Genomic DNA, 20,120 nt, shown 5'->3' with positions numbered 1-20,120 from the left:
TTACAACCGGCGGGGGTGAGCACGCCCTCATGCATGGTTTTTCTAAAAAATATGGGACACATGGATATTAAGCCAGGGTGATCCAACTCCTTCCAAAATTCTATGGACTTGAATCTGAAAGTCCATATCTACATTTAAAAGAGTTTGACGAGATCATAGCCACTTTATATTTTCCTAACATGTCTGAGGACATGATCAGACTAAAACTCTTTCCCTTTTATTTAAAAGAGAAGGCTAAGACGTGGTTGCATTCACTACGACCCAGATCTATTGGCACATGGAATGACATGATAAGGGAGTTCGTAAAGAAATTTTTTCCACATCATAAAACAAACACCCTTAGAAAGTCAATTATGAACTTCGCCCAAAAGGAGGATGAAACATTCTTCCAATATTGGGAGTGGTTCAAGGATCTTGTTAGTTCATGCCCACAACACGATTTTGAAACGTGGCGCATTACACACTTTTTCTATGATGGACTGACATCTTCCATGCGTCAATTGGTCTAGACAATGTGCAATGGGGAATTCATGAATAAAAATGTCGATGATGTGTTGGACAACTTGGACAGACTTGTTGAAAACGCACAATCATGGGACACCTACCCAAAATCAAGCACCACTTATAGGCCCACTCAATCAAAGGAGAGGGATGGATTATACCTTTTGAAAGAGGATAATGATATTAATGCTAAAGTGTTTAATCTCATAAGGAAATTCGAGGCTATGAAACTAAAGAAGGATAAGGTCAAGGAAATTGTTTGTGGTATTTGTGCTTATAACATTCACACAACTAAAAATTGTCCAACAATACCTGTCTTTCATGAGGTATTGAATGGGTAATCCAATGTCATGAACAATTACCAAAGATCTTTCAATGGACCTACCTCCAACACATACAAATCTAATTGGAGAAATCATTCAAACTTCAGTTGGAGGAATGGACAAACTGCTACCCCTCAAGGTTTATTTAATCAAATTCCAAATCAAGTGAAACCTCTAGAAGAACCGGTTCAAAATTCCACACAAACTCAACAGCTTACTCAAGTAATACGAGAACTTACAAAATATATGCAAAAGATAGATTCACGTGTTATGGTTATAGAAAGGGGGATCCTTCCGGCCCAACCTCTCCCCAACCCAAAACCACAATATGAAATTAGCAACCCAAGCTCTTCAAATCAATATGTGGGATAAGCTAAGTCTATCACCACTCTCAGGAGTGGAAAAACAATTGACAAATCTATTCTGGTAAGGACTGAAAAGTCTAAGGACCCAGAAGAAGGCATGGATGATAGACCTTGCATTGCCTCACATGTGTTAGAACCGGAACTTTAAGTCAAGCCGATTGCCCCATTCCCCCAACGGTTTGTTGCACCAAAATCTCTCTTTAACTCTCAGGATATTCTAGAGGTGTTGAAACAAGTAAAGGTCAATATTCCTTTACTGGATGCGGTTAAACAAATACCTTCATATGCCAAATTTTTGAAAGAATTGTGTATGACCAAAAGATAGCAAAATATTCAAAAGAAAATCTTCTTAACTAAAAAGGTGAGTGTCATCCTAAAGCAAGATGTGCCACAGAAATACAAAGATCCTGGTAGCCCAACTGTCACTTCTGTAATTGGGAACTACTGGATTGAGCCGCACTTCTTGACTTAGGAGCGAGTGTAAATCTGATTCCTTATTCAGTATACAAACAACTAGGTTTGGGTGAATTAAAACCCACCTAAACTACATTACAACTTGCTGATCACTCAGTTCATGTACCGAGAGAGATAATTGAGGATGTGTTAGTCCAGGTTGACAGATTCTACTACCTGGTAGATTTTATCATCCTGGATACTCAACCCATTATAGACATGAGCACTCAAACTCCTGTCATTCTTGGTCAACCATTCCTTGCCACCTCAAACGCAATCATTAATTGCAGGAATAGAGTCATGAGTATGTCTTTCGGGAATATGACATTGGAGTTGAATATTTTTTTCAACATAGGAAAACAGTTAGAGGATGAAGACAATTTCCACAATATTAACCTGATTGATTCTTTTGTAGAAGATAGAACACTTCTGACCTTATCTTCTGACCCTTTAGAGATGTGCTTGTTCCACTACCATGATTTAGATGATAATATGATTAGGGAGACGGGTGTTATGCTTGACGATGTGTCGGTACTTGAAGTTAATCGGTGGAGACTACAATTTGAAAAATTGCCCTAAACTAATGTAGTGCCTTTACTGTCTAATCTTAAGGCACCGAAGCTTAACCTAAAATCTTTGCCCTCTAATTTGAAATATGTTTACTTAGGTCAAGAAGAGACATACGCGGTGGTGATTTCATCCCACCTTGAGAAAAAATAAGAGAGTATGCTCATTTCTACTCTCGAAAAAGATAAAGGAGTTATTGGGCATATCATCACAGATCTCGATGTGGTGAATGAACTCCTTTCAATTGAATTTTTCAGCTCTTTGGATGATTTCTTAGCACACTTTACAGATTCAAACAATCCTATAATACAAGAAATAGTGGATGCCTTGTAAGACAATACCTCCGCAGTTGTTACTGACTGAGAGAACCCTTATTTTGAAACTTTTCCCTCCACGGATCCTGAATGTTTACCATTATAGGGGGAGGAGCTGGAAATTGAACCGAAGTCTAAAACTTCAGAATGTATCGAGACTACATCACTTTCTGAGAATTTTTCTGAATTTCATCTATGTGTAGTCTCTGATTCATCATGGGATACTAACTTTGAAACTTTCTCTGTCACAGGTGAATCATATATACTTTGGACACCTCAGGAGATTAAAAGGAAACCTTATGCTGAGGTTCATAAACTTCTTTGAAAATTCATGCTTCAGGGCATCCAAGCCTATTACAAAAAGGACTTTTGGATGATCTTGTTGAGAAACCTACTGAGAAATTTATCAAGATATTGACCGGAGGAGGAACCTTGCGACATGACTAAGTAGTCTTTCCCTTGCTTTCTTAGTTTAGGTTAGTTTATTGCTTTCATGGAATCTAGGGTGGTTTTCTTCTGTTGTTTTAGGATAGTTTGTTTTCTGTTTGTTTAGGATAATTTGCTTTTCTGTTGTTAAATTCTTGTGCTAACCCGCCTTCACGTTGAGATCCTTTGGAAAAAGCCACAAAATCTCTTCATCAGGTACTACCTTTCCATCACTTCTCCTTTACTTTCGTTGTCTCATGTGCATTACATACTTATATCTTTTACATTGAGGACAATGTAGATTTTAGATTGGGGGATGTGAATTAGGCAAGCTAATCAGTATTTTTTTAGTCTTTGAGCAAAAATTGTGAAAAATTTTGAAGTCTTTGAGCAAAAATTGTGAAAATTTTTAATGTTTATCTGTTTGGAGAGAGATAAATTGTGTATTTAAGACTGTTTTGAGTATGATGAGGATAGAAATTGAATTTTGAATTGTTGGAGTTGGAGCAACTAAGTAACTTATCACTTATGGTTCTTACATTCAATTTATTAAGAGTAAGTTCGAATATTATGTTATTCAAATTGTTTTTTTATGAATAGTATTAGATATTCTGATTATTAGTATGATGATCATTGAAAGATATTAAGAACCGAGTTTGGAGAATTTTATCCACCTTAAAAGAAGAAAGAACCAGTTAAAAAATAGGAGATCAACAAAGATGCCATAAAGAATGAAGAATGAAAACATCTTTGAGGGGAATGAAAAATGTCTTTGAAAATGATGCAATGTCTAAAGAAGATGAATAAATACAAATGACCGTCGATATAAAATCAAAAACTGGAAAAAGAAGGAAAAAGGGATGAGTTCGGAATTAGTACTTGAGTTTTCAGCCAATATTGAAGTGATGAGCATGGCTAACATTATGAAAAGATAGCATTTTCACTGAGCACTTTGAAAAACTTGATATGTGAACTATGCTCTGACCTAATGGATAAAGGACTTATTTGATTGATTGCTTATGTGATTCAACTCTAGGTTTTCAAAATCTCAATTTCTCATCTTGAGTCTACTCATTCATACTTGATTACACAAAAGATTGTTTTCTGAAAAAGGTTTGAACATTGCGCATTAAAGTTCATTTTTCGCATACTTGCTCGGGACTAGCAAAATGCTGGTTGGGGATTGTGTTGAGGGTCAAATATTGTATATTGGACCCCATCTATTACTTGGTTCTATGAACATGATAATGCTAAATGTTCTATTTTAATCATGTTTGTGATGCAAGGTGAATTCAAGAGCTTAGATTGAAAAGGTTGTTAAAAGCATGGATTTAACGCTCAAGAATCATCAAAGTCAAGAGTGGATCTGATGAAACCAAGAATGAAGAATGCACACTCCAAAGATCCAAGAAAACCAAGTCAAGAATGAAGATAATTGAAGTTTTGAAATAAATTTACTTAATCCTCGACTAGTCCTGCCTTCGACTCGACCAGTCCTGTCTTCTAATCGACCAGTCGAAGGATCCTACTCGACTGGTCGAAGGATTCCTCGACTCGAACTCCAGCGACAAAAATCTCAAAAATCAGGTCATCCTCGACTAGTCGAAGAAAACCCTTGACCAGTCCTAGGTTACGCAACCAACACACAAAGTGTGGAAATTTGAGGCAGTTTTCAAAAATTTCCAACTTGGTGCGAAAGTTTTAAGTTGCAAAACTATAAATAAGAGTCCCTAGCGTATCCCTAGGCATCATCTAGGATTTGAGGAGTGGAGCAAAAGTGTGGAGAAGCCATTGCCAAGAGTTTTTCTTCTCTTTCCTTAGTTATTTTTATGCTTTTCTTAAGAGATTTTAGTTCAATCATGTCTATGGTTGGCTAAACCTCTTAGCTAGGGCTAAGAGGTGAAGCTTGTAGCGTAATAGGATATTTTTATCGCTTTGATTCATGTTTATATTGAACTCTCTTTGATTTTAGTTTGATTATAAGGAATACTTTCAGTTTTTAATGGTTTGTTGTGACTCAAATTGCAATAGATCTGCAATAGCTTTGAGTATGTTCTATTCATGAAATTAGATTATAAAATTAGAAAATGTTGTTGTTCGCCATCATCCCTTGGGTATGGCTGGATGATGAAATCCTCCTTAACTTTCATAATTCTCTCAGATTGGTTGTGAGATTGGTAAATCCTGTTGTTTGCCTTGTCTCCTAGGCATGGTTTTGTGACGAAATCACTTCCAGTTCTCACATCTCTCATCCATTGAGAATTAGGTCAAAGGAAGTTCAAATTCGATTTTACTGAGATATCTTCCAATTGGATAAGATGGGACTTCGATTCCAATCATGTGACTTGAATCAAGCATAGATCTCCCTAATCTCTACAAGTGGATCCTTGGAAACCCTAGTTTCTCACCTTTGAATTTACAAGTTTTAATTACTTAATCACAATTACTCTCTCAACTACTTCAGAATTAGATTCATATCTTTTTTTAGTTCTAGTTCTAATTACTTTCAAAATACACACAAGATTAGTCCCTATGGATTCAACCTCAGTCTCACCGTGATTATTACTACATTGTGACCTTACACTTAGGGTTATGAACAATGCATGAAGACAACTATTCACGAGAATAAAATCGATTATATTTATTATTCCATCAGAGTAAAAAATATACAAATAATTCTTTAACGCCTTCTCAATGGGAGCTTATTACATTATCAAAGTTTGCAGCAAAAAATAAATAAAACAATTCGTGGTGTTATCCTTCTTATTTTCTTTTCAAAAGAATCTTCCATAGAATGATCATCGGCCATATCATCAACTTGTAATTCACTTGCAATATTTGTACGGTTGGAGGGGTCAATTCTCTACTCATAGTGATGGTTATCCTTTAAGATTAACAATAATTTAAGAGATTCATAAGAATAATGTGAGGGTTCTGATACATCTCATACTTCACCACTACGAGTGGTATCAGTATGCGCAACCAATCTACATGAATGCATACCTAGCATAGTGTGTGTGGTCCAGCATACGTAGTGGTCATCACAGTGTGGAATATAGTTCATAGAAAACCCGGCTCACCCCGCATCCCATACTATGGAGATTGGTCGGCGTGTCCAATGTTAACGTGGATTTATGCGAACAGCTTAAGGCGACACAACAATGCAATTGGAAGATTTACGTGACACAATTTGTTCATGGAGCGGCTATTTGCGACATCTAATCTTGAGAAGTGATGTAACACGTATGACGGTTTACTTACATTGATTGTGCACCACTACCCAACCCACGGGATTACGTGCCAACCAAGAGGGTCGCTACCCAAAACGCATTCGTCCAAGATAATATATATGAACCACTATATATGAGACCTATAACACATCACTTGCATCAATAGAGAAATAAGTCGAACCATGAAGGTTTTGAAATTCCAAGACATATGCCTAAGCCATAAAGGGAGGTAGCACAAGGCTGACCTAATAAAGGACAAGAGAAGTAATAAGCTAACTCAATAAGAGAAAATAGTAGCAAATAAGCTAACTCAACAAAAATAAGGGCAGACGAGCAAAAGATTAACTTAATATAAAGTGGAAGCACGGGTCACTCTCGAAATTGGCAAAGGGTAAGACTTGTATCTATCACCTCACATAAATTCATAAAAATCATGCATAATTAAAACTATACCTTAACCATAATTCCAAAAATGATAAATAATTCATAACGATCCATCAATCAATTGTATGAAAAATCACAGTAATATGAAAGCATGAAAATCAAGATAAATTATATCAACTTAAATTAGTGTAAGCTTAAAGGAATCTCTCACCTTAGCCTTAGATTTAAACCCTAAATCTCAATATAGGAAAGCTTTTACATGAACCACGACATCGCTTGAGCAAGAGGGAGATAGGAGACACCATCCGTATGAAGAATGAAGAGGATGATGGCGTCTAGGCTCTCTCTCTCTCTCTCTCTCTCTCTATCTCTTCCTTGGGCGTTGGAAAATTGGGCGTGTGAGTAGAGAAGGGACGCACGCCCTTTTTATAAAGGAATGGGCATGCGAGAGAGGGTGTGTTTCACATCCCACTTGGATTGGGTTTCTCCGATTTAACCTTTTTGGGCGATCTTTCTTTAAATATAATTTATTCGGTTGTCGGGGTCATCGAATAGAGTTGGAGTATATGATTTTCTTAGTAATCTGAAATTTAGATTAACCTATCTTGAGAATTCTCCTAATATATGCCAAAACGAACTTGATTTGAATTAACAGTCCACACTTAATGATCATGGCTCAAATTTGGAAGAAATGTATAGTTAAGATAGGCAAACAGTTGAAAAAAAGTTAGTTGTTGATCAATGGTGGAAAAGGCCTAAATTTGAAATTTCACCTTTTGCACCAGAAGAAATGAATTGGAGTCAAGGCAGTTATCATTCAATGGTGTAAGATCATATATCGGGGTCTAAATTTTATATAATATTGTAGTCATATGAAGCCAAAGTGTGGTCCAAATTTAAGTTGCGATTGACTGTGTAATGTGGGTCAATCGGAAGCTCTAGATTTAGGAAGAGTTGGTAAGCCTAAAACGGCTTAGTTCACACATACGGAAAAGCCTACCAAGGTGGGGTACTCACATTTTACATTGGGTCCATATGATGGATAATCCAAGTCATTCATATGGAGGAAAATATCCTACTATAATTATCCATGAGCTTTCCTCACTCGATGGACGCCAAAATCAACGGTTAAGGGGTTGATTTGTTAATTAGGCCACTTTTATAATGATATAAGGCTGAAATTCAATGTGTATGGTTAATTTATGATAAATAGGCATGGTATAAAATTTCGTATGAAACTGATCATGAGAACTATATGATATAGAATTCAAGGGTATATGTTAATGGCATTAAGTATTTACAATTTTATCATATTTTATTTCTCTAATTTTCACTCTCCGTAACGTCGGAATACACCATCCAAATGCATTGAAATTTAACAGACATTCTTTATTTTTCATTTTCTTTCTATCGCCCCATTTTGGGCCTTGATCGCTTACAGATAACCAAGATGCCTTTTTAATGGGTTATACCACCCCGAGGTCTAAATCAATGCTTTTATATATCTAATAAAGAAGTTAGCCGGTAGTTGTGGCATATACCCTACGATCTTCGAATTAAGTAGTTCATTCTGATATTTAGGCGGCCCATTTGGCAAATCCAAATATGATGGACGGTTAGATAATATGTTAAAAATATGAAAACTTGATAGTTAGTACTCTGATCATGTATATAGGTGGTTGTATGGTTGGTTTTATAAACGGATAAACACAAGTAGGTTTGTAGAGTGATCAAGAGGTAGAACATGTATACCGTTAGATTCAAGTCACTCGTTCACAGATATAAGTTCCTCAAATTATAGTCTTGATGGTGGGTTAAATACATTCATAGGTGGTAAACAAGATGATCGGATCAACATCTCGATTCGATACGTGTACGAGCGGATGTAGAGATCAGGTCTTAATTTATCATGATTGAGTGATTCAAACTCAAAGTGGACGGTCATATATCTTTTCCTAGCGGTGAATAATTGATTGAACGGTTAATTATTGATGAATAAGTGAGAATACTTGGATATATAATGATCTTGTCCTAAAAATCAACGGTCAGATGACTTGATCTATGGATGAAGATTATTCTCAATGATCAAATTCAGGCTAGAGAATAGATATAAGTTAGGAAGGCTAAATTGGCGATACATATTTGTATATACTAAATTAAATTTCATGGTAACACTCGAGAACTTTCAATACTCGGGTATTAAAAAGTTCAAGGTGTTACAGTATGCAACCCACTATGTGGGTTGGTTGACCTTGGATGGCCCGCTACATAAAGATCAATGGCTTGTACATCCTATAACTATACCCGAATTAAAAGTTATGGCGGATTTATGGTTCACAATTTGAATGGCAATATATCCCTATCCTTAATGAATTTCTTTAAGCTGGACACACTTGGGGCCAGTTACGTCATACCCTACATAGGACTGGGCTTCAATTTGACGAAATACTTCTACTTCCGTTTGGCCTTCTTTTGGTTCAGCCATGCTAATAATGCATCCATGCCGGGTCCTACATCAGCTTTGATATGGGTCGTCCATCATGTGTAGATGCACCGTTCTCATTACAACAAATCTAGAACCAATAAGGGGCATCAACAAATGCAATGTAGGCCTTGAAATACTGAATGGTGCAGATCCAAGACACTGTCCAAGTACTGGAAAAGAATTGATCACCACATCTAAGGGACGGTGGTCTAGAAACACCACTAATGTAGGGGCATTTTCACACCGGGCTCGAGTGGGGTAGCCTGTGGGATGCAGGGACACACTCGAGGTGGGCGGCCCGTGTGAGGCAGGCCCCACCCGTGTGAGGCAGGTGGCTCATGTGAGGCAGTACCCATGTGATTCAGGGCACACGAGGGAGGTTCAGCTGAGGTCTTATCCCATAAGATGTGGGGCTTGGGCTATGAAATTAAGGGATTGATTCTCCATGCTCTATTAGTTTGACTTTTTAGAGCAAGTGGTTAATTGTCTTGCATCAAATTAGTATCAAAGTAAGAGGTCTCGTATTCGAGACTCCTCACCAGGGGCAATTAATGCAGGGGCATTTTCACTCCGGCCTCAAGTGGGGTAACATGTGGGATGAGGAGACATACTCGGGGTGGGCGGCCCGTGAGGCAATACCCATGTGATTTGAGGCCCATGAGGGGGGTTCAGCCGAGGTCGTAACCTATGAGATGTGGGGCTTGGGCTATGAGATAAAGGGATTGATTCACCATGCTCTATTAGTTCGAGCTTTTAGAGCAAGTAGTTAATTGTCCTGAATTAAATTTGGTATCGCTTGTAATTTTCAGATTACACCCGTGTTGAATTTTCAGTTTGGCACTCTCGGATTACTATCTTGCTGAATTTTCAACATAAGATTTGACGATAGTGACTTGATGAATTTTCTAGTTAGTGTGCTTAGCATGATCCATATGTTAGTACTATCATTGTTATCACATTGTCCTAGGACCCAAGGTTTCCTTTCAGAGTGTCCTTGTGTATGCCCACTCATTTAGGACGTGGTTTTGGCCAACACCTCATTATGAATCTAGAACAGATTGTCGAGGCTCTTAACGCTATCAACAATTGTCTAACAGTTATCGAAACGCACAATAAGACCACTGCGACTCGATTGATTGTAAACAATACACGTATCAATTGGCTTGAAGCCTCCCTTCAGGTGAGCCTCGACATTGTGGAAGATGTCCAATCACAAGCCAGAGATCAAATTGAAGGAGTTAAGACTGTGCCACTTACAATTATTAGCCGTGCCTTAAGCCAAATTATAGAAAGTAATGATTGGCACAAGAATTCAATTTTTCACACTTATGCCAAGTGTGGTGGCAAAAACTGCAAGGTGATCATTGATAGTGGCAATTGCATCAATGCGGTATCTTCTCATACCATGGACCGCTTAGGTATGCTAGTCGTTCCTCACCCTCAGCCTTATCGAGTCTCATGGGTGGATGCATGATGTAGAACATGACACAAATATGTTCCTAGCATGGTTGGGCTAAAAGAAGGTAGACCGTAAATTGATCGTAACTTTTGATCCGGATATCGTTACGAGGCGCATAACCTATCAATCTTTTCTGAAACGGGCCATCCGATCGCATCTGTCCGTTTCGTCAGAAAACGAGCGCTTTCAGCTCAAAAATGAATTTTTAGGAAAATTTTACTATTTTAGTAATTTCAGTTTTTTAATATTTTTTCTATTTTTAGAGTTTAGATTTTCGTCCCTTTTAGAAATAATTTTTAATTATACTAGGACTCTTCTAGAGAGAGTTTATTTAGAATTTTTATTTTGAGAAATTAGGCTTTAGAAGAGTTTTATTAGAATTAGGATTTTTATTAGAGTTAGAATTTCGCTATTTTTGGTAATTATAAATTTGGATTTATTTTTCATTTATTAATGGTGTAAGGAGACACATTAGACAATTATTAATCAATCAAATTTTGAATTTATTAGAATTTATTTCTATTTTCTTGCTTTCTTTCCTCGTAGATTCGAGAAGTCTCTGTGAGGAATCCAGAGAAGCTCCGTGGATTCGGAGTAGTTATCCTTGAGGAAGACGGTGATCAACCTCATCACATACATCCCTGCGTCAATGCATTTTCAATTCTGTTTTCTCAGTGTTATCCCATTCCCATCTACTTTGGTTCCTATACAGACACATTGTGGTGTGATGTTTTGCCTATGGATATAGGCCACATTGTTTTAGGCAGGCCTTAATTGTATAACAAAGACGCAACACTGCTCGGTCGCTCGACTACGTGTTTGTTTCTATATGGAGGCAAAAGGATTGTCTTAAAGCCTCTCTTGCCCAAAAGCACCTCGGAAAAGGAGGACATCAAGGAAAGTGGTCCTAAAGGTGTAACGAAACTCCAGCTTGAGTCTCTTCCTATATTTAATGCTAAAGAGTTGAAAGAGAAACAAACTGATTTAACGTTGTATGCCTGCGTGGCAAGTGAGGTCACACCTAAGGTTATTATGGAGATGCCACCTGAGGTTACAATCGAGGGTAGTGTAAAGTTACCATATGAGGTGAGTCCGATATTAAAGGAGTCTAGTGTAGTTGTTCTAGAGGACATACCAGATGAGCTTACACTCGTGCTGGACATTCACGCATTGACTCTACCAAACCTTCATCCTGATCAAATGAGTCCTGGGGAGGAAGTGAATTTGTAAAGACATGTAGATGAGCCTAGGACCCCTATAGATTGCATACCCATGTCTGTGTTCCATAGGCCTTCAGAGTTTGCACATGCATCTATACAACATATGCATGGCTTGTATGTGGAGATTAGAAAAAGAATCAATACAAGTAATTGAACATACAAAATAATTGTTGACTTATGCTATAGGTTTAAAGAGTTTGTTATGGGTGATGAAGTCATGATTAAAATATGTCCAAAAGTGTTTCCACAGAGAACCATAAAAAAATTACAGGCCCGTAACACTAGACCATATAAAATCTTGAAAATACTGGGTTCGAATGCTTACTTGATAGGTCTACCACCTAACATGGGTATCAGTTCCACATTTTATGTGGAAGATCTTGTACCATTTCATAGACATTCCCCTAACCCTCACATAACCCATGGCCATTACTTGATCCCTCTTTTCAACCTTTACCATCTTTACCATCTATACCTATGAGAAGAAAGGATATAGAGGATATCTTGGATGAAGAAGCAATTTTCATATGACATGTAGGTTACCAGGAGTACCTTGTCAAGTGGAAGGGCAAACCAAACTCAGACAGTACATGAATCACAGAGGCAAAGCTTCAACGACGAGACTCGGATCTCCTCGAGCATCACTACAACTTTATTTTGCCAGAGGCGAAGAGAATTGATGAGGACATCCGAGCACCATACCAGTGAAGAAGGGCTAAGCCAATCTCCTTATGGTTAGACGGCCATTACATAGGGCCCACTTGGCCCAATTCACATTCCTATCTACGTTGAAGACCCCACGTACATGTTTATGCATCTTTGAAGACCGTACACTGAGAAGTTACATGTGGGTTACATATAAGAGCTTGATAGACACATCGGACCTGTTGGATTGTGTGGACCAGATGATCGGACCGTTGGATCATCATCATCGGACAGTTTAGTTGTTTAGATTGTTTACATGCTTCATTATTTTTGGTATACCTTATATTTGTGTTGAGATTAGGGAGTTAGGAATAACTTTTAATATATTAAACATCTTTATATTGAGAATCTTATCTAAGAGCGCTTTTTTTTAAAGGTCTTTTATGAGACTATAAAAGAGAAAGATGGGTGTGTGAAGCCCTAATGCTATTATTTTGAAGAAAAAAAGCTTTGTGTTTTCTTTTATTCATGTGATTTGAAGAATACTCCATGTGATTTGGAGCTTGGGTGTGGTGTGATTTCATTCTCCATTCAACCGAGGTGCGAGGTCTCAATCTATCATGTTCCTTATCTTTTCTTTTCTATCTAAAAGAGGTATTTTTCCAAAAAAATCATCTCTTTTCTTCCCTTCCTATCCAAGACCATCCAAATCATATTTTTCTTCAACTTCTCATCATCCAACTTCAACCCCAACTGAAATTAACTATTGAGGACCTAAAAAGCCTAACCAATGACCCATACGTATGAGCCCTTAGGTTAACTGCACGGGCAACCATTCAATCCATTGATTTTCCCCTACTTCCCTATAAAAACTCATTAATTTCCCATCCATAACCCTATCCTAAACCCTAGATCCCCAATTTTCTATTTTCACAAATTTTTAAAATTCTTAATTCTAAAATTTTCAATTCCCATGAATCTTAATTTTCTAAATTTCAGATTTTTCCCTTCCGAACCATAATCATAAAACCTACAAATCTATCCTTTGAGTGTGAAACGTGTCTATGCTAAATTGGAAGTTCTATCCCTCCATCGAGTCTAGTTTTAATTGATTTATGTGATTCTTTAGCATGCAGGCATGTGATTTAGGCTAAATCAAATTTTATTGCCTATTGTTTACTCTTAATTACTTGGTGGATTAGCATCTTTTGTTGTAACGCCCTGAAAATCGGGGGTCGAGCAGAAGCCTAGCTCCCGAGTTCCAATGTATCACTTATGCAACATAGATAATGATGATTAAATGTTATCTGTATTAGCACATTAAACATGAACGGGTTACACTAAATCAACATATCATATTCCAGAGACAATTAGATTATGTAAGCGGAAGACTGTGATAGATATATAAAGCATATAAGAGGTAAGTCCCCAGAGTATCAACATGTCGCCAGGTTAAATAATTACATGTATAGTTCTAAAGTATACAAAATAATAAAGTGTAATGTCATCTAATCCATATCCCTGTAGCCCCAGTGACGCAACTCCAGATCTACATAGACCCACCAGGGAATTGCAGATAGGAGAACTCCTCGTCGTCATAGAAGGCAGGCTCCGTCTCGTAAGCCTCGCCGTCATCTGAAACTACAACAGAGTCTGGTTGGTGTTTTAAAATATCATCCTAGAGTGGGAGTGAGTGATTAACTCAGTTGAACTATAAGGCAAAGATTAACATGTTATCAATTCAATCAAGCAGTAATGATAAAGCAGTACAACAATCATGTCCTAAATACTCTTATTAATGCAGGAATGATATGCTATAATGATGCATGCCCTCATCTGCACTCCCTCTGTGACATCATCTCACGATCACGGCATGCAACACTCCCACTGTGCTCAACTCCAATGCCAAATGCATATGCAATGCGATGCATGTGCGTGATTAGTCAAGTTCTTTCTCAAACTTATTTATACTGCAGGTTTGGGAAGCTAAGGTACCTCCCTTTATATCACTGACCCAAACAATGATCCATCTAGGGTCGTCAATCCTAGTTAGTCGCATACGATGGCAGTTCCAGGTCGCTACGGAGAGGCTCATCACCTCAGCGCAGGCCTAGTTTATACTCGAATTCACTACGAAAAGGCTCGTCACCTGAACGTACTCCTAGTGTATCTCGAGGTCACTACGAGAGGCTCATCACCTGATCGTAGGCCGACAGCTTGAATATAGTGTCTCATACTACCATATTCGGCTCACGAGTTTGGTTTGCTCACTAGATACTACGGTGAGGCTCGTCACCCCAGCGTAGGCCGATGATTCGACCACGGTGTCCTATACAACCATACCCGACTCATGAGTTTCAGTAGATCATGGTACCAAGGTTAAACGGGATTTACACTGGTAAGTGGTACCTTAGATTTAAGCAGTAGCGTCCATATATGATGAACATACATTAGGCCAATCGGGTTACTTGACAAGCTCAACTGGTACAAGCGCATGTTGAATTAATTGATATGGAGCGCGTAAGCACTCCACATGGCCTAACCACGGTCAATAAACAATATATGACTCGAATTCATCGAACGTGTCTTGTGTGGCGAAATGACCTCGGCCACAAATTTGGGAATCCTTACCGATTGCCTAGACTACGCAATAATCTCAATCATATTCAAACACAATAGGCATTCATATATGATAGTCAAACAGCATATGACAACCAATTCAAATATAAATCTCATTTGAGTATTAATTTTAACAAACACATATTACACATGTCGTCATACATAAGCATTTCATCCATAAAGCACGTAGTAGTAAGATAGGTATATGAAGGAAATTGTAACTATAGATAAGGAAATTGAGAATCAAATCTCAACACCTTAATTAAATACATTTCAACAAGCATTTTCTCATTCAAGCATTTTATCAAACACTTAAACTACACATAATAAAGTAGTTATAACAGGTATTATAGCAAATCCTTTGACAAAGGATTTGCCACATGCACTACGCCAAAACAGTGAAAAAAGGACGGTCCAAAACCGTCTCAAATGACCAAAAAGACGGTCATGGACCGTCGCATGAGCCATCATATTTTGACGTGTCGTATTACTTAAAGGACGGTTGAAAACCGTCATTCTTATTGACGAAAAAAGGACGGTCATGGAACGTCCTTAAAAAGGACCGCCATGGACCGTCTCTTATGAGCCTTTAAAGGACGGTCATGGACTGTCCTTAGAAAGAACGGTCATGGACCGTCCTTAAAAAGGACTGCCATTAACCATCTCTTATGAGCCTTTAAAGGATGGCCATGGACCATCCTTAAAAAGGACTGCCATCGACCGTCCTTAAAAAGGACTGCCATGGACTGTCTCTTATGAGCCTTTAAAGGACAGCCATGGACCGTCCTTAAAAAGGACTGCCATGAATGTCTCTCTTATGAGCCTTCAAAGGACATTTTCAAATTTGAGACGGTCAATATACACCTGTTACAATATATTTCATTACGCCTGTTATATAATATATATCATCATATTCGCATTCACATCCATCTAAACCCAAACTAAGTAAATCCATCCAAACATAAACTACATCCATCCACAACACAAACAATCTTATCCACAATACATTCATCCACACATAAAATACATATAAGTTTAACATCATAAATTTTTTTTTTTAAAAAAAGGTAAAAAATCAGCAACAAATTTCTTTTAGGTTTGGGTTTTCAAGTTTAGGTTTAAGTTTAGGTTAAAGAGTTGAGATTAGGATTAGGTGTAGGTTTAGGTTTAAGGGTTTAAGAATACATTTCGGTTTTAGGTTTAGGTTTTAGGCTTAGGTTTAGGTTAGGTTATAGGTTAAGGTTTAGGTTTAGGAAATCGGGTTCGGGTTCGGGATCGGGTTTAGGTTTGGGTTTTCAAGTTTGGGTTTAGGTTTAGGTTAGGGAATTGAGATTAGGATTAGGTGTATGTTTAGGTTTAGGGATTTAAGAATACATCTAGGTTTTAGGTTTAGGTTTAGGTTATAGGTTATAGGTTTAGGTTTAGGTTTAGGTTTAGGTTTAGGTTATAAGCTATAGGTTTAGGGAATTGAGAATAGGTTAATGTTAGGTTTAGGAAATCAGGTTCGGGTTCGGGATCGGGTTTAGGTTTGGATTTTCAAGTTTAGGTTTAGGTTTAGGTTAGGGAGTTGAGATTAGGATTAGGTGTAGGTTTAGGTTTAGGGATTTGAGAATACATTAAGGTTTTAGGTTTAGGTTTAGGTTATAGTTTTAGGTTTAGGTAAAGGTTTAGGTTAACGTTATAAGCTATAGGTTTAGGGAATTGAGAATAGGTTAAGGCTTAGGTTTAGGAAATCGGGATCGGGTTTAGGTTTGGGATTTCAAGTTTAGGTTTAGGTTTAGGTTAGAGAGTTGAGATTAGGATTAGGTGTAGGTTTAGGTTTAGGGATTTGAGAATACATTTAGGTTTTAGGTTTAGGTTATAGGTTACAGGTTTAGGTTTAGGTTTAAGTTTAGGTTTAGGTTATAAGCTATAGGTTTAGAGAATTGAGAATAGGTTAAGGTTTAGGTTTAGGAATCGGGTTCGGGTTCGAAATCGGGTTTAGGTTTGGGTTTTCAAGTTTAGGTTTGGGTTTAGGTTTGGGAGTTGAGATTAGGATTAAGTGTAGGTTTAGGTTTAGGGATTTGAGAATATATTTAGGTTTTAGGTTTAGGTTATAGGTTTAGTTTAGGTAATAAGCTATAGGTTTAGGGAATTGAGAATAGGTTAAGGTTTAGGTTTAGGAAATCAGGTTCGGATTTGGGATCGGGTTTAGGTTTGGGTTTTCAAGTTTAGGTTTAGGTTTAGGTTAGGGAGTTGAGATTAGGATTAGGTGTAGGTTTAGGTTTAGGGATTTGAGAATACATTTAGGTTTTAGGTTTAGGTTTAGGTTATAGGTATAGGTTTAGGTTTAGGTTTAGGTTATAAGCTATAGGTTTAGGGAATTGAGAATAGGTTTAGGTTTAGGTTTAGGTTTAGGTTATAAAGTTTAGGTTTAAGGAATTGAGAATAGGTTAAGGTTTAGATTTAGGAAATCGGGTTCGGGTTCGGGATAGGGTTTAGGTTTGGGTTTTCAAGTTTAGGTTTAGGTTTAGGTTAGGGAGTTGAGATTAGGATTAGGTGTAGGTTTAGGTTTAGGAATTTGAGAATACATTTAGGTTTAGGTTTAGGTTTTGGTTATAGGTTATAGGTTTAGGTTTAGGTTTAGGTTAAGGTTTAGGTTAAGGTTATAAGCTATAGGTTTAGAGAATTGAGAATAGGTTAAGGTTTAGGTTTAGGAAATCAGGTTCGGGTTCCGGATCGGGTTTAGGTTTGGGTTTTCAAGTTTAGGATTATGTTTAGGTTAGGGAGTTGAGATTAGGATTAAGTGTAGGTTTATGTTTAGGGATATGAGAATACATTTAGGTTTTAGGTTTAGGTTTAAGTTATAGGTTATAGGTTTAGGTTTAAGTTTAGGTTTAGGGAATTGAGAATAGGTTAAGGTTTAGGTTTAGGAAATCGGGGTCGGGTTCGGGATCGGGTTTAGGTTTGGGTTTTCAAGTTTAGTTTAGGTTTAGGTTAGGGAGTTGAGATTAGGATTAGGTGTAGGTTTAGGTTTAGGGATTTGAGAATACATTTAGGTTTTAAGTTTCGGTTTAGGTTATAGGTTATAGGTTTAGGTTTAGGTTTAGGTTATAAGCTATAGGTTTAGGGAATTGAGAATAGGTTAAGGTTTAGGTTTAGGAAATCGGGTTCGGGTTCGGGATCGGGTTTAGGTTTGGGTTTTCAAGTTTAGGTTTAGGTTTAGGTTAGGGAGTTGAGATTAGGATTAGGTATAGGTTTTAGGTTTAAGGATTTGAGAATACATTTAGGTTTTAGGTTTAGGTTTAGGTTTTAGGTTATAGGTTAAGGTTTAGGTTTTAGGGTTAGGTTAAGGTTATAAGTTTAGGTTATAGGTTATAGGTTAAGGTTTTAAATCATAGGTTTTGGTTTAGGTTAAGATTATAGGTTTAGGTTTAGGTTTAGGTTAAGGTTATAAGCTATAGGTTTAGGGAATTGAGAATAGGTTAAGGTTTAGGTTTAGGAAATCGGGTTCGGGATTGGGATCGGGTTTAGGTTTGGGTTTTCAAGTTTAGGTTTTGGTTTAGGTTAGTGAGTTGAGATTAGGACTAGGTGTAGGTTTAGGTTTAGGGATTTGAGAATACATTTAGGTTTTAGGTTTAGGTTTAGGGATTTGAGAATACATTTAGGTTTTAGGTTTAGGTTTAAGTTATAGGTTATAAGTTTAGGTTAAGGTTTAGGTTATAAGCTATAGATTTAGGGAATTGAGAAGAGGTTAAGGTTTAGGTTTAGGAAATCGGGGTCGGGTTCGGGATCTGGTTTAGGTTTGGGTTTTCAAGTTTAGGTTTAGGTTTAGGTTAGGGAGTTGAGATTAGGATTAGGTGTAGGTTTAGGTTTAGGGATTTGAGAATACATTTAGGTTTTAGGTTTAAGTTTAGGTTATAGGTTATAGGTTTAGGTTTAGGTTATAAGCTATAGGTTTAGGGAATTGAGAATAGGTTAAGGTTTAGGTTTAGGAAACCGGGTTCGGGTTCGGGATTGGGTTTAGGTTTGGGTTTTCAAGTTTAGGTTTAGGTTTAAGTTAGGGAGTTGAGATTAGGATTAGGTGTAGGTTAAGGTTTAAGGATTTGAGAATACATTTAGGTTTTAGGCTTAGGTTTAGGTTATAGGTTTAGGTTATAAGTGTAGGTTATAGGTTTAGGTTTAGGGAATTGAGAATAGGTTAAGGTTAGGTTTAGGAAATCGGGTTCGGGTTTGGGTTCGGGATTGGGTTTACTTTTAGGTTTTCAAGTTTAGATTTAGGTTTAGGTTTAGGTTAGGGAGTTGAGAATAGGATTAGGTGTAGGTTTTAGGTTTAGGAATTTGAAAATACATTTAGGTTTTAGGTTTATGTTTAGGTTTTAGGTTATAGGTTAAGGTTTAGGTTTTAGGGTTAGGTTAAGGTTAGGTTATAGGTTATAAGTTTAGGTTATAGGTTATAGGTTAAGGTTTTAGGTCATAGGTTTTGATTTAGGTTAAGATTATAGGTTTAAGTTTAGGTTTAGGTTAAGGTTTAGGTTAAAGTTATAAGCTATAGGTTTAGGGAATTGAGAATAGGTTAAGGTTTAGGTTTAGGAAATCGGGTTTGGGTTCGGGATTGGGTTTAGGTTTGGGTTTTCAAGTTTAGGTTTAGGTTTAGGTTAGGGAGTTGAGATTAGGATAAGGTGTAGGTTTCGGTTTAGGGATTTGAGAATACATTTAGGTTTTAGGTTTAGGTTTAAGTTATAGGTTATAGGTTTAGGTTTTGGTTTAAGTTAAGGTTTAGGTTTAGGTTTAGGTTATAAGTTATAGGTTTAGGGAATTGAGAATAGGTTAAGGTTTAGGTTTAGAAAATTGGGTTCGGGTTTGGGATCGGGTTTAGGTTTGGGTTTTCAAGTTTAGGTTTAGGTTTAGGTTAGGGAGTTGAGATTAGGATTATGTGTAGGTTTAGGTTTTAGGTTTAGGTTTAGGTTAAGGTTTAGGTTTAGGTTATAGGTTTTGGGATTTGAGAATAGGTTTAGGTTATAAGTATAGGTTTAGGTTTAGGTTTTATGTTTAGGTTAAGGTTATAGGTTTAGGTTTGGGTTTAGGTTAAGGTTTAGGGAATTGAGTTTAGGTTATAGGTTATAGGTTATAGGTTAAGGTTTAGGTTT

At 37.2% G+C, this 20,120-nt stretch overlaps 1 non-coding gene across 1 annotated transcript; it reads right to left on the bottom strand.

Annotated features, from left to right (window-relative positions):
• Positions 1–335: 335 nt before the first annotated feature.
• LOC131241860 (small nucleolar RNA R71) lies at positions 336–442 on the bottom strand. Its single transcript, XR_009169426.1, has one exon. It is a non-coding gene; the product is annotated as a small nucleolar RNA R71 (small nucleolar RNA).
• Positions 443–20,120: the final 19,678 nt, after the last annotated feature.

The sequence above is a fragment of the Magnolia sinica genome, chromosome 3 (assembly GCF_029962835.1).
Source record: "Magnolia sinica isolate HGM2019 chromosome 3, MsV1, whole genome shotgun sequence".
In the NCBI taxonomy this organism is placed as follows: domain Eukaryota; kingdom Viridiplantae; phylum Streptophyta; class Magnoliopsida; order Magnoliales; family Magnoliaceae; genus Magnolia; species Magnolia sinica.
The sequence above is the reverse complement of the archived record's forward strand: the minus strand, read 5'-3'. Positions and strand labels throughout refer to the sequence as shown.